At 47.5% G+C, this 14161-nt stretch overlaps 14 non-coding genes across 14 annotated transcripts; 7 read left to right on the plus strand and 7 right to left on the minus strand.

Moving 5' to 3' along the window:
- Positions 1–290: 290 nt before the first annotated feature.
- Positions 291–373, minus strand: trnal-cag (transfer RNA leucine (anticodon CAG)). The gene has a single exon. It is a non-coding gene; the product is annotated as a tRNA-Leu (tRNA).
- Positions 374–469: 96 nt separating this feature from the next.
- Positions 470–543, plus strand: trnam-cau (transfer RNA methionine (anticodon CAU)). The gene has a single exon. It is a non-coding gene; the product is annotated as a tRNA-Met (tRNA).
- Positions 544–1747: 1204 nt separating this feature from the next.
- trnal-cag (transfer RNA leucine (anticodon CAG)) lies at positions 1748–1830 on the minus strand. Its single transcript has one exon. It is a non-coding gene; the product is annotated as a tRNA-Leu (tRNA).
- A 96-nt stretch (positions 1831–1926) lies between these two features.
- Positions 1927–2000, plus strand: trnam-cau (transfer RNA methionine (anticodon CAU)). Its single transcript has one exon. It is a non-coding gene; the product is annotated as a tRNA-Met (tRNA).
- A 1205-nt stretch (positions 2001–3205) lies between these two features.
- On the minus strand, positions 3206–3288 carry trnal-cag (transfer RNA leucine (anticodon CAG)). The gene has a single exon. It is a non-coding gene; the product is annotated as a tRNA-Leu (tRNA).
- A 96-nt stretch (positions 3289–3384) lies between these two features.
- On the plus strand, positions 3385–3458 carry trnam-cau (transfer RNA methionine (anticodon CAU)). The gene has a single exon. It is a non-coding gene; the product is annotated as a tRNA-Met (tRNA).
- A 1205-nt stretch (positions 3459–4663) lies between these two features.
- trnal-cag (transfer RNA leucine (anticodon CAG)) lies at positions 4664–4746 on the minus strand. Its single transcript has one exon. It is a non-coding gene; the product is annotated as a tRNA-Leu (tRNA).
- Positions 4747–4842: 96 nt separating this feature from the next.
- Positions 4843–4916, plus strand: trnam-cau (transfer RNA methionine (anticodon CAU)). Its single transcript has one exon. It is a non-coding gene; the product is annotated as a tRNA-Met (tRNA).
- A 1205-nt stretch (positions 4917–6121) lies between these two features.
- Positions 6122–6204, minus strand: trnal-cag (transfer RNA leucine (anticodon CAG)). Its single transcript has one exon. It is a non-coding gene; the product is annotated as a tRNA-Leu (tRNA).
- Positions 6205–6300: 96 nt separating this feature from the next.
- Positions 6301–6374, plus strand: trnam-cau (transfer RNA methionine (anticodon CAU)). Its single transcript has one exon. It is a non-coding gene; the product is annotated as a tRNA-Met (tRNA).
- Positions 6375–7579: 1205 nt separating this feature from the next.
- trnal-cag (transfer RNA leucine (anticodon CAG)) lies at positions 7580–7662 on the minus strand. The gene has a single exon. It is a non-coding gene; the product is annotated as a tRNA-Leu (tRNA).
- Positions 7663–7758: 96 nt separating this feature from the next.
- Positions 7759–7832, plus strand: trnam-cau (transfer RNA methionine (anticodon CAU)). The gene has a single exon. It is a non-coding gene; the product is annotated as a tRNA-Met (tRNA).
- A 1205-nt stretch (positions 7833–9037) lies between these two features.
- Positions 9038–9120, minus strand: trnal-cag (transfer RNA leucine (anticodon CAG)). The gene has a single exon. It is a non-coding gene; the product is annotated as a tRNA-Leu (tRNA).
- A 96-nt stretch (positions 9121–9216) lies between these two features.
- On the plus strand, positions 9217–9290 carry trnam-cau (transfer RNA methionine (anticodon CAU)). Its single transcript has one exon. It is a non-coding gene; the product is annotated as a tRNA-Met (tRNA).
- Positions 9291–14161: the final 4871 nt, after the last annotated feature.

The raw sequence follows: 14161 nt of genomic DNA on the forward strand, positions 1-14161 counted from the left end.
GCTTTCTGCAAGTGAACGATGCCTCGTGGTGCCATCCCAAAGAGGCACAAAATCACTCTCAAGGACCTTTTCCTGGACTGTTCCCAGCTGGTGGATCGGCCTGCCTATCTCAATTCGAGCAGCGGAGGCTTTAACCCTTTTCAAAAAGTGTCTAAAAACTCATCCTTGTCTTCAACGCCTGCCCAATTAATACTGGCATTTGCCTAATGCGTCGTTTTGTCAAAGTTAACGCCCTGCTGGCCCAACGTAGCAGAAGACTGAAGTCTCTGTCTGCAGCCAAAGGATAGGTCTGTCAGAAGTGGGATTCGAACCCACGCCTCCAGGGGAGACTGCGACCTGAACGCAGCGCCTTAGACCGCTCGGCCATCCTGACACCCTTGCCTGGCTAGAGATGGCCTGTTCGAGCCGCACCTGAAACCAGGGACCTAGAAGCTACTTTTTCTCTGTTCGGGCCCCCTTTAGCCCACGGGCCTCGTTGGCGCAGTTAGGCAGCGCGTCAGTCTCATAATCTGAAGGTCGTGAGTTCGAGCCTCACACGGGGCAGGCTGGTTCTTTTTTTCTGATAACTGAGAGAGCTTAGACCAGGGGTGTCAAACTAAATTCCTTTAGGGCCCGAGCCCTGTAGAGTGTTGTTCCAACCCTTCTCAAACACACAAGGCATGTAGTTTTCAAATGAGCCTGAAGGGCATGATTAGTTGGATCAGGTGTGTTCTATCAGGCTTGAATCTAAACTCTGCAGGTCTCCGGCCTTCCAGGGACTGAGTTTGACACCCGTGGCTTAGAAAGAAAGATTGAGGTTCTCTGTCCCCTTTCGTGTGGGTTTCCCTGTGTCTCCTGGGGGCAAAAGGCCACAGCTCCTCTTCAGGGCAGGTGAAATGATGCTTTGTGGAAAACTGTGAGGTTCCAGGTAAATTCCCTGAATCTCATCCAGCGACATTGCGTGTAGGCCCGTGCAATCCTTTTATTTACAGTGAAGTCAAAATTCTGCATGCATGCTGGCTAATGCTACATGAAGGCAGCAATAGCATCCCTCTCATATGCATGTAACACGTGGCCACGTCCTCCTGAGGTTTTGTGAAGTTTCAAAGGCCATATTGCTGCACTGGCCCGGTCCTGAAGATTTGCCTTGTACAACGTTCGGAAGATTAGACCCTTCCGATCAGAGCAGGCCACACAACTCCTTGTCCAAGCTCTTTGTTTTCTCCAGACTGGACTACTGCTATGCTCCCTTGGCGGGTCTTCCGGCCAAACTATCAAGCCTCTGCAACTGATCCAGGATGCAGCAGCGAGACTGGTCTTCAACGAGCCAAAGAAAGCCCACGTCACACCTCTCTTCATAATTTTGCACTGGCTACCAATAGCTGTTCGCATCAGATTCAAGGTACTGATGTTTGCCTACAAGATAACCACTGGCTCTGCAGCAATATACCTAAAGTCGCTGGTGCAGACCTACGCTTGCTTTCTGCAAGTGAACGATGCCTCGTGGTGCCATCCCAAAGAGGCACAAAATCACTCTCAAGGACCTTTTCCTGGACTGTTCCCAGCTGGTGGATCGGCCTGCCTATCTCAATTCGAGCAGCGGAGGCTTTAACCCTTTTCAAAAAGTGTCTAAAAACTCATCCTTGTCTTCAACGCCTGCCCAATTAATACTGGCATTTGCCTAATGCGTCGTTTTGTCAAAGTTAACGCCCTGCTGGCCCAACGTAGCAGAAGACTGAAGTCTCTGTCTGCAGCCAAAGGATAGGTCTGTCAGAAGTGGGATTCGAACCCACGCCTCCAGGGGAGACTGCGACCTGAACGCAGCGCCTTAGACCGCTCGGCCATCCTGACACCCTTGCCTGGCTAGAGATGGCCTGTTCGAGCCGCACCTGAAACCAGGGACCTAGAAGCTACTTTTTCTCTGTTCGGGCCCCCTTTAGCCCACGGGCCTCGTTGGCGCAGTTAGGCAGCGCGTCAGTCTCATAATCTGAAGGTCGTGAGTTCGAGCCTCACACGGGGCAGGCTGGTTCTTTTTTTCTGATAACTGAGAGAGCTTAGACCAGGGGTGTCAAACTAAATTCCTTTAGGGCCCGAGCCCTGTAGAGTGTTGTTCCAACCCTTCTCAAACACACAAGGCATGTAGTTTTCAAATGAGCCTGAAGGGCATGATTAGTTGGATCAGGTGTGTTCTATCAGGCTTGAATCTAAACTCTGCAGGTCTCCGGCCTTCCAGGGACTGAGTTTGACACCCGTGGCTTAGAAAGAAAGATTGAGGTTCTCTGTCCCCTTTCGTGTGGGTTTCCCTGTGTCTCCTGGGGGCAAAAGGCCACAGCTCCTCTTCAGGGCAGGTGAAATGATGCTTTGTGGAAAACTGTGAGGTTCCAGGTAAATTCCCTGAATCTCATCCAGCGACATTGCGTGTAGGCCCGTGCAATCCTTTTATTTACAGTGAAGTCAAAATTCTGCATGCATGCTGGCTAATGCTACATGAAGGCAGCAATAGCATCCCTCTCATATGCATGTAACACGTGGCCACGTCCTCCTGAGGTTTTGTGAAGTTTCAAAGGCCATATTGCTGCACTGGCCCGGTCCTGAAGATTTGCCTTGTACAACGTTCGGAAGATTAGACCCTTCCGATCAGAGCAGGCCACACAACTCCTTGTCCAAGCTCTTTGTTTTCTCCAGACTGGACTACTGCTATGCTCCCTTGGCGGGTCTTCCGGCACGTACTATCAAGCCTCTGCAACTGATCCAGGATGCAGCAGCGAGACTGGTCTTCAACGAGCCAAAGAAAGCCCACGTCACACCTCTCTTCATAATTTTGCACTGGCTACCAATAGCTGTTCGCATCAGATTCAAGGTACTGATGTTTGCCTACAAGATAACCACTGGCTCTGCAGCAATATACCTAAAGTCGCTGGTGCAGACCTACGCTTGCTTTCTGCAAGTGAACGATGCCTCGTGGTGCCATCCCAAAGAGGCACAAAATCACTCTCAAGGACCTTTTCCTGGACTGTTCCCAGCTGGTGGATCGGCCTGCCTATCTCAATTCGAGCAGCGGAGGCTTTAACCCTTTTCAAAAAGTGTCTAAAAACTCATCCTTGTCTTCAACGCCTGCCCAATTAATACTGGCATTTGCCTAATGCGTCGTTTTGTCAAAGTTAACGCCCTGCTGGCCCAACGTAGCAGAAGACTGAAGTCTCTGTCTGCAGCCAAAGGATAGGTCTGTCAGAAGTGGGATTCGAACCCACGCCTCCAGGGGAGACTGCGACCTGAACGCAGCGCCTTAGACCGCTCGGCCATCCTGACACCCTTGCCTGGCTAGAGATGGCCTGTTCGAGCCGCACCTGAAACCAGGGACCTAGAAGCTACTTTTTCTCTGTTCGGGCCCCCTTTAGCCCACGGGCCTCGTTGGCGCAGTTAGGCAGCGCGTCAGTCTCATAATCTGAAGGTCGTGAGTTCGAGCCTCACACGGGGCAGGCTGGTTCTTTTTTTCTGATAACTGAGAGAGCTTAGACCAGGGGTGTCAAACTAAATTCCTTTAGGGCCCGAGCCCTGTAGAGTGTTGTTCCAACCCTTCTCAAACACACAAGGCATGTAGTTTTCAAATGAGCCTGAAGGGCATGATTAGTTGGATCAGGTGTGTTCTATCAGGCTTGAATCTAAACTCTGCAGGTCTCCGGCCTTCCAGGGACTGAGTTTGACACCCGTGGCTTAGAAAGAAAGATTGAGGTTCTCTGTCCCCTTTCGTGTGGGTTTCCCTGTGTCTCCTGGGGGCAAAAGGCCACAGCTCCTCTTCAGGGCAGGTGAAATGATGCTTTGTGGAAAACTGTGAGGTTCCAGGTAAATTCCCTGAATCTCATCCAGCGACATTGCGTGTAGGCCCGTGCAATCCTTTTATTTACAGTGAAGTCAAAATTCTGCATGCATGCTGGCTAATGCTACATGAAGGCAGCAATAGCATCCCTCTCATATGCATGTAACACGTGGCCACGTCCTCCTGAGGTTTTGTGAAGTTTCAAAGGCCATATTGCTGCACTGGCCCGGTCCTGAAGATTTGCCTTGTACAACGTTCGGAAGATTAGACCCTTCCGATCAGAGCAGGCCACACAACTCCTTGTCCAAGCTCTTTGTTTTCTCCAGACTGGACTACTGCTATGCTCCCTTGGCGGGTCTTCCGGCACGTACTATCAAGCCTCTGCAACTGATCCAGGATGCAGCAGCGAGACTGGTCTTCAACGAGCCAAAGAAAGCCCACGTCACACCTCTCTTCATAATTTTGCACTGGCTACCAATAGCTGTTCGCATCAGATTCAAGGTACTGATGTTTGCCTACAAGATAACCACTGGCTCTGCAGCAATATACCTAAAGTCGCTGGTGCAGACCTACGCTTGCTTTCTGCAAGTGAACGATGCCTCGTGGTGCCATCCCAAAGAGGCACAAAATCACTCTCAAGGACCTTTTCCTGGACTGTTCCCAGCTGGTGGATCGGCCTGCCTATCTCAATTCGAGCAGCGGAGGCTTTAACCCTTTTCAAAAAGTGTCTAAAAACTCATCCTTGTCTTCAACGCCTGCCCAATTAATACTGGCATTTGCCTAATGCGTCGTTTTGTCAAAGTTAACGCCCTGCTGGCCCAACGTAGCAGAAGACTGAAGTCTCTGTCTGCAGCCAAAGGATAGGTCTGTCAGAAGTGGGATTCGAACCCACGCCTCCAGGGGAGACTGCGACCTGAACGCAGCGCCTTAGACCGCTCGGCCATCCTGACACCCTTGCCTGGCTAGAGATGGCCTGTTCGAGCCGCACCTGAAACCAGGGACCTAGAAGCTACTTTTTCTCTGTTCGGGCCCCCTTTAGCCCACGGGCCTCGTTGGCGCAGTTAGGCAGCGCGTCAGTCTCATAATCTGAAGGTCGTGAGTTCGAGCCTCACACGGGGCAGGCTGGTTCTTTTTTTCTGATAACTGAGAGAGCTTAGACCAGGGGTGTCAAACTAAATTCCTTTAGGGCCCGAGCCCTGTAGAGTGTTGTTCCAACCCTTCTCAAACACACAAGGCATGTAGTTTTCAAATGAGCCTGAAGGGCATGATTAGTTGGATCAGGTGTGTTCTATCAGGCTTGAATCTAAACTCTGCAGGTCTCCGGCCTTCCAGGGACTGAGTTTGACACCCGTGGCTTAGAAAGAAAGAGTGAGGTTCTCTGTCCCCTTTCGTGTGGGTTTCCCTGTGTCTCCTGGGGGCAAAAGGCCACAGCTCCTCTTCAGGGCAGGTGAAATGATGCTTTGTGGAAAACTGTGAGGTTCCAGGTAAATTCCCTGAATCTCATCCAGCGACATTGCGTGTAGGCCCGTGCAATCCTTTTATTTACAGTGAAGTCAAAATTCTGCATGCATGCTGGCTAATGCTACATGAAGGCAGCAATAGCATCCCTCTCATATGCATGTAACACGTGGCCACGTCCTCCTGAGGTTTTGTGAAGTTTCAAAGGCCATATTGCTGCACTGGCCCGGTCCTGAAGATTTGCCTTGTACAACGTTCGGAAGATTAGACCCTTCCGATCAGAGCAGGCCACACAACTCCTTGTCCAAGCTCTTTGTTTTCTCCAGACTGGACTACTGCTATGCTCCCTTGGCGGGTCTTCCGGCACGTACTATCAAGCCTCTGCAACTGATCCAGGATGCAGCAGCGAGACTGGTCTTCAACGAGCCAAAGAAAGCCCACGTCACACCTCTCTTCATAATTTTGCACTGGCTACCAATAGCTGTTCGCATCAGATTCAAGGTACTGATGTTTGCCTACAAGATAACCACTGGCTCTGCAGCAATATACCTAAAGTCGCTGGTGCAGACCTACGCTTGCTTTCTGCAAGTGAACGATGCCTCGTGGTGCCATCCCAAAGAGGCACAAAATCACTCTCAAGGACCTTTTCCTGGACTGTTCCCAGCTGGTGGATCGGCCTGCCTATCTCAATTCGAGCAGCGGAGGCTTTAACCCTTTTCAAAAAGTGTCTAAAAACTCATCCTTGTCTTCAACGCCTGCCCAATTAATACTGGCATTTGCCTAATGCGTCGTTTTGTCAAAGTTAACGCCCTGCTGGCCCAACGTAGCAGAAGACTGAAGTCTCTGTCTGCAGCCAAAGGATAGGTCTGTCAGAAGTGGGATTCGAACCCACGCCTCCAGGGGAGACTGCGACCTGAACGCAGCGCCTTAGACCGCTCGGCCATCCTGACACCCTTGCCTGGCTAGAGATGGCCTGTTCGAGCCGCACCTGAAACCAGGGACCTAGAAGCTACTTTTTCTCTGTTCGGGCCCCCTTTAGCCCACGGGCCTCGTTGGCGCAGTTAGGCAGCGCGTCAGTCTCATAATCTGAAGGTCGTGAGTTCGAGCCTCACACGGGGCAGGCTGGTTCTTTTTTTCTGATAACTGAGAGAGCTTAGACCAGGGGTGTCAAACTAAATTCCTTTAGGGCCCGAGCCCTGTAGAGTGTTGTTCCAACCCTTCTCAAACACACAAGGCATGTAGTTTTCAAATGAGCCTGAAGGGCATGATTAGTTGGATCAGGTGTGTTCTATCAGGCTTGAATCTAAACTCTGCAGGTCTCCGGCCTTCCAGGGACTGAGTTTGACACCCGTGGCTTAGAAAGAAAGAGTGAGGTTCTCTGTCCCCTTTCGTGTGGGTTTCCCTGTGTCTCCTGGGGGCAAAAGGCCACAGCTCCTCTTCAGGGCAGGTGAAATGATGCTTTGTGGAAAACTGTGAGGTTCCAGGTAAATTCCCTGAATCTCATCCAGCGACATTGCGTGTAGGCCCGTGCAATCCTTTTATTTACAGTGAAGTCAAAATTCTGCATGCATGCTGGCTAATGCTACATGAAGGCAGCAATAGCATCCCTCTCATATGCATGTAACACGTGGCCACGTCCTCCTGAGGTTTTGTGAAGTTTCAAAGGCCATATTGCTGCACTGGCCCGGTCCTGAAGATTTGCCTTGTACAACGTTCGGAAGATTAGACCCTTCCGATCAGAGCAGGCCACACAACTCCTTGTCCAAGCTCTTTGTTTTCTCCAGACTGGACTACTGCTATGCTCCCTTGGCGGGTCTTCCGGCACGTACTATCAAGCCTCTGCAACTGATCCAGGATGCAGCAGCGAGACTGGTCTTCAACGAGCCAAAGAAAGCCCACGTCACACCTCTCTTCATAATTTTGCACTGGCTACCAATAGCTGTTCGCATCAGATTCAAGGTACTGATGTTTGCCTACAAGATAACCACTGGCTCTGCAGCAATATACCTAAAGTCGCTGGTGCAGACCTACGCTTGCTTTCTGCAAGTGAACGATGCCTCGTGGTGCCATCCCAAAGAGGCACAAAATCACTCTCAAGGACCTTTTCCTGGACTGTTCCCAGCTGGTGGATCGGCCTGCCTATCTCAATTCGAGCAGCGGAGGCTTTAACCCTTTTCAAAAAGTGTCTAAAAACTCATCCTTGTCTTCAACGCCTGCCCAATTAATACTGGCATTTGCCTAATGCGTCGTTTTGTCAAAGTTAACGCCCTGCTGGCCCAACGTAGCAGAAGACTGAAGTCTCTGTCTGCAGCCAAAGGATAGGTCTGTCAGAAGTGGGATTCGAACCCACGCCTCCAGGGGAGACTGCGACCTGAACGCAGCGCCTTAGACCGCTCGGCCATCCTGACACCCTTGCCTGGCTAGAGATGGCCTGTTCGAGCCGCACCTGAAACCAGGGACCTAGAAGCTACTTTTTCTCTGTTCGGGCCCCCTTTAGCCCACGGGCCTCGTTGGCGCAGTTAGGCAGCGCGTCAGTCTCATAATCTGAAGGTCGTGAGTTCGAGCCTCACACGGGGCAGGCTGGTTCTTTTTTTCTGATAACTGAGAGAGCTTAGACCAGGGGTGTCAAACTAAATTCCTTTAGGGCCCGAGCCCTGTAGAGTGTTGTTCCAACCCTTCTCAAACACACAAGGCATGTAGTTTTCAAATGAGCCTGAAGGGCATGATTAGTTGGATCAGGTGTGTTCTATCAGGCTTGAATCTAAACTCTGCAGGTCTCCGGCCTTCCAGGGACTGAGTTTGACACCCGTGGCTTAGAAAGAAAGAGTGAGGTTCTCTGTCCCCTTTCGTGTGGGTTTCCCTGTGTCTCCTGGGGGCAAAAGGCCACAGCTCCTCTTCAGGGCAGGTGAAATGATGCTTTGTGGAAAACTGTGAGGTTCCAGGTAAATTCCCTGAATCTCATCCAGCGACATTGCGTGTAGGCCCGTGCAATCCTTTTATTTACAGTGAAGTCAAAATTCTGCATGCATGCTGGCTAATGCTACATGAAGGCAGCAATAGCATCCCTCTCATATGCATGTAACACGTGGCCACGTCCTCCTGAGGTTTTGTGAAGTTTCAAAGGCCATATTGCTGCACTGGCCCGGTCCTGAAGATTTGCCTTGTACAACGTTCGGAAGATTAGACCCTTCCGATCAGAGCAGGCCACACAACTCCTTGTCCAAGCTCTTTGTTTTCTCCAGACTGGACTACTGCTATGCTCCCTTGGCGGGTCTTCCGGCACGTACTATCAAGCCTCTGCAACTGATCCAGGATGCAGCAGCGAGACTGGTCTTCAACGAGCCAAAGAAAGCCCACGTCACACCTCTCTTCATAATTTTGCACTGGCTACCAATAGCTGTTCGCATCAGATTCAAGGTACTGATGTTTGCCTACAAGATAACCACTGGCTCTGCAGCAATATACCTAAAGTCGCTGGTGCAGACCTACGCTTGCTTTCTGCAAGTGAACGATGCCTCGTGGTGCCATCCCAAAGAGGCACAAAATCACTCTCAAGGACCTTTTCCTGGACTGTTCCCAGCTGGTGGATCGGCCTGCCTATCTCAATTCGAGCAGCGGAGGCTTTAACCCTTTTCAAAAAGTGTCTAAAAACTCATCCTTGTCTTCAACGCCTGCCCAATTAATACTGGCATTTGCCTAATGCGTCGTTTTGTCAAAGTTAACGCCCTGCTGGCCCAACGTAGCAGAAGACTGAAGTCTCTGTCTGCAGCCAAAGGATAGGTCTGTCAGAAGTGGGATTCGAACCCACGCCTCCAGGGGAGACTGCGACCTGAACGCAGCGCCTTAGACCGCTCGGCCATCCTGACACCCTTGCCTGGCTAGAGATGGCCTGTTCGAGCCGCACCTGAAACCAGGGACCTAGAAGCTACTTTTTCTCTGTTCGGGCCCCCTTTAGCCCACGGGCCTCGTTGGCGCAGTTAGGCAGCGCGTCAGTCTCATAATCTGAAGGTCGTGAGTTCGAGCCTCACACGGGGCAGGCTGGTTCTTTTTTTCTGATAACTGAGAGAGCTTAGACCAGGGGTGTCAAACTAAATTCCTTTAGGGCCCGAGCCCTGTAGAGTGTTGTTCCAACCCTTCTCAAACACACAAGGCATGTAGTTTTCAAATGAGCCTGAAGGGCATGATTAGTTGGATCAGGTTCAATTCAATTCAATTCAAGTTTATTTGTATAGCGCTTTTTACAAAACAAATCGTTACAAAGCAACTTTACAGAAAATTATGTTTCTACAATATTTAGTAGTAGCTAGTAGTTTGTGCACATTTGACAGGATTTTAGAAAAACTAAAAAATAATAATAATAATACAAGACGTAGTCAGCTAGACGATGAACTATCAATATTATTAATTAAGTTATTAGATGATTAAGTCACACATTTAGGAATAATTGTTAGTTCTGTTTGTTCATTCAGGGTTAGCATCATCTGAGGTCCTCTGAGGGTCAGCATCATCTCTTCTGGATCCAGACTGGAGCTTGTGTAAATCCTAGTTACCACGGGATGTGAATCCCGTGGCAAAACATAGAAACAAAATACAGACATCATTAGCATAGCTGCTGATCCAACAAAGTAAAATTAGTTTAACCCAAGCTAATGAATAAAAATGCACCTTTGATCAGAAGCAACTACACTCACAATTAAAAAGATACATTATTCGAATGCTTGGCGAAAGAGATGTGTTTTTAATCTAGATTTAAACAAAGAGAGTGTGTCTGAACCCCGAACATTATCAGGAAGGCTATTCCAGAGTTTGGGAGCCAAATGTGAGAAGGCTCTACCTCCTTTAGTGGACTTTGCTATCCTAGGAACTACCAAAAGTCCAGCGTTTTGTGACCTTAGGGAGCGTGATGGGTTGTAGCGTGGTAGAAGGCTAGTTAGGTACGCTGGAGCTAAACCATTTAGGGCCTTATAGGCAAGTAATGATAATTTGTAACTGATGCGGAACTTAATAGGTAGCCAGTGCAGAGACTGTAAAATTGGGGTAATATGATCATATTTTCTTGACCTCGTAAGGACTCTAGCTGCTGCATTTTGGACGACCTGTAGCTTGTTTATTGAAGAAGCAGGACAACCACCTAGAAGTGCATTACAATAGTCCAGTCTAGAGGTCATGAATGCATGAACTAGCTTTTCTGCATCAGAAACAGATAACATGTTTCGTAGCTTGGCAATGTTTCTAAGATGGAAGAATGCAGTTTTTGTAACATTGGAAATATGATTTTCAAAAGACAAATTGCTGTCTAATATAACACCCAGATTTCTGACTGTAGAGGAAGTAACAGTACATCCGTCTAGTTGCAGATTGTAATCTACAAGATTCTGTGTAGTGTTTTTTGGTCCAATAATTAATATCTCCGTCTTATCCGAATTTAATTGGAGAAAATTATTTGTCATCCAATCTTTTACATTTTTAACACACTCTGTTAGCTTAGATAATTGGGAAGTTTCATCTGGTCTCGTTGATATATATAGCTGAGTATCATCAGCATAACAGTGGAAGCTAATTCCGTATTTTCTAATAATATTACCAAGGGGCAACATGTATATTGAAAATAGAAGGGGACCTAGGACAGATCCTTGTGGCACTCCATATTTTACTGATGATAAATGAGATGACTCCCCATTTAAGTAAACAAAATGGTAGCGATCGGACAGGTAGGATCTAAACCATCTTAGAGCCTGCCCTTGAATACCTGTATAGTTTTGTAATCGATCTATGAGTATGTCATGATCTATGGTGTCGAACGCAGCACTAAGATCAAGTAAGACTAGAAATGAGATGCAGCCTTGGTCTGACGCAAGGAGCAGGTCATTTGTAATTTTAACAAGTGCAGTTTCTGTGCTATGGTGGGGCCTAAAACCTGACTGAAATTCTTCATACAGATCATTTTTATGCAGGAAGGTGCTCAATTGAGCAGACACAACTTTTTCTAAAATTTTAGACATAAATGGAAGATTTGAAATAGGCCTATAATTTGCCAATACACTAGGATCTAGTTTTGGTTTCTTAATAAGAGGCTTGATAACCGCCAGCTTGAATGGTTTTGGGACGTGTCCTAAAGATAACGACGAGTTAATGATATTGAGAAGCGGTTCTTCGGCTACAGGTAACAGCTCTTTCAGTAATTTAGTGGGTACAGGATCTAATAAACATGTTGTTGGTTTAGATACAGTGATAAGTTTATTTAGCTCCTCCTGTCCTATGGTTGTAAAGCACTGCAGTTTATGTTTGGGTGCGATGGATGAAACTGAAGTGTTAGATGCTGTAGAATCTACATTCGCTATTGTATTTCTAATGTTATCTATTTTATCAGTGAAGAAATTCATAAAGTCATTACTATTTAACGTTGGTGGAATATTTGAATCAGGTGGCGTCTGGTAATTTGTTAACTTAGCCACTGTGCTAAATAAAAACCTTGGATTGTTTTGGTTATTTTCAATGAGTTTGTGTATATGCTCTGCCCTAGCAGTTTTTAGAGCCTGTCTATAGCTGGACATACTGTTTTTCCATGCAATCCTAAAAACTTCTAAGTTAGTTTTTCTCCATTTGCGTTCAAGACTACGAGTTACTTTCTTGAGAGAGTGAGTATTACTGTTATACCATGGTACAGTACGTTTTTCTCTAACTTTTTTCAATTTGATTGGGGCAACAGCTTCTAATGTATTAGTGAAAATAGTGCCCATGTTGTCAGTAATTTTGTCTAATTCATGTGTATTTTTGGGTACAAATAGCAGTTGAGATAGATCAGGCAGGTTATTTGCGAATCTGTCTTTGGTGGCTGGAACAATAGTTCTGCCCAGACGGTATCGCTGCAACATATAGTTAATATCAGTTATACGCAGCATGCACGATACGAGGAAATGGTCTGTAATATCATCACTTTGAGGTACAATATCTATAGCAGTAAGATCGATGCCATGCGATATAATTAAATCTAGTGTATGATTAAAACGATGAGTGGGCCCGGTGACATTTTGCTTGACTCCAAAGGAGTTTATTAGGTCAGTAAACGCAAGTCCTAATGTATCATTTGTATTATCAACGTGAATATTAAAATCTCCCATGATTAGCGCCTTATCAACTGTAACTAGAAGGTCTGAGAGGAAATCTGCAAATTCTTTTAGGAATTCTGTATACGGCCCTGGGGGTCTATACACAGTAGCCAGAGCAAGAGATACATTAGATTTCTTTTGCGTGTCTGACAGAGTAACATTTAGCATTAGTATTTCAAAAGAGTTAAACCTGTATCCTGTTTTCTGGGTAACATTGAGAATATCACTATATATTGTTGCAACACCCCCGCCACGACCAGTCTGACGGGGCTCATGCTTATAACAGTAGTTTGGTGGAGTAGACTCATTTAGACCAAAATAATCATTTGGTTTTAGCCAGGTTTCAGTCAAGCAGAGTAAATCAAAACTATTATCTGTGATCATTTCATTTACAATAACTGCTTTTGGTGTGAGTGATCTAATATTTATGAGCCCAAACTTTAAAAATTGTTTTTGTTCATTTACTTTACATTTTTCTGGTTTAATTACGATAAGATTTTTTCTAGATCCTACATTATATTTATATTTTGACCTCACTATTCGGGGAACAGACACAGTCTTAATAGGTTTTACAGCACAAGTACTTTTATCATTTAAGCGGGTGGAACAAAACTCATCATAATGGTTATTTGAGAATTGACTTACTAGTCACATGGAGCGAAGTGTCCTGGAGATGTTGTCAGAGAGAAGCTCCGCTCCGACTCGACTGGGGTGTAATCCATCAGCGCGAAACAGTCTAGGACGCTCCCAGAAAAGATTCCAGTTATTAACAAATAGCAGTTTCTGTTCTTTACACCATGACAACAACCATTCATTTAAAGCAAAAAGTCTACTGAACCTTTCGTGTCCTCGTCGATACGTGGGCAGTGGTCCTGACACGACGATCGTCGCCGCGGGCGTCGTGCTTCGAACCGTCTCGATCAGGCTGCTGAAGTCCCTCTTCAGCGTCTCCGTCTGCCGCAGCGTGGTGTCGTTAACCCCGGCGTGAAGCACGACCGCTCTCGGGCTCTCGTCGTCCTTCAGGATCGCGGGTATCTGCGCAGAAACATCGAGAACACGAGCACCAGGCAAACAATGAGTGTGCACTTTACCTTCGGCTAACGTAGCACTTACGTGTCGGACGATGGAGTCTCCGATGATCACAGCGTCGCGTCCTGTCTCGCGGAGGGGAGCGAAGCGGTTCTGGATGGAGATCTCGAAGGCAAGAGGGGGAGATGTCGTCGCCCGGGACCCGGCTCGCATCCTCCGCTGTGGATGCACCCAGAGTCCGTGGTGTCCCGGCGTCGCAGTGAAGGACATCTGGGAAGATCGCGTCCTGGGTGCACCGGGCCTGCGCAGAGAAACACACGGAGTAGACGTGGTGGGACTGTTAACAGCACGCTGTATACTTACCCCGGACTTGTGAGCGTCAGCCCGGGATGATTCCAGCGCGGCTCTCCGCTCTCTCAGCTCGGCCTGCCTCTGTTCCAGGTCGCGAATCTGCTTCCCCACGGCCTCGAGCTCGAGCTGCACAGAGTGGAGACATTCATCCGCCATTAAAGCAAGTAACAGTGAGTACAGCAGTGGTAATGTGTGTGAATAGAGTATTAGCAATGTAAGCGCAGTTAGCAGCAACCACGTTTGCTGATGCTAACTGGCTAAAAGCTAATAGCGGACACGGGAGATCAAAATAAATCTAGTGATAGCGAGTCGCTCTGATTGTTTTTGTTGTAGAATACAATAGAGGATATATTCACGCGTTATATAAACGGAAACGATGGTGTATAAAATAGATTTTTAAGTTAAAAATAGTCAATGA

This window comes from Carassius auratus, unplaced genomic scaffold, assembly GCF_003368295.1.
Source record: "Carassius auratus strain Wakin unplaced genomic scaffold, ASM336829v1 scaf_tig00215384, whole genome shotgun sequence".
Taxonomy (NCBI): Eukaryota; Metazoa; Chordata; class Actinopteri; order Cypriniformes; family Cyprinidae; genus Carassius; species Carassius auratus.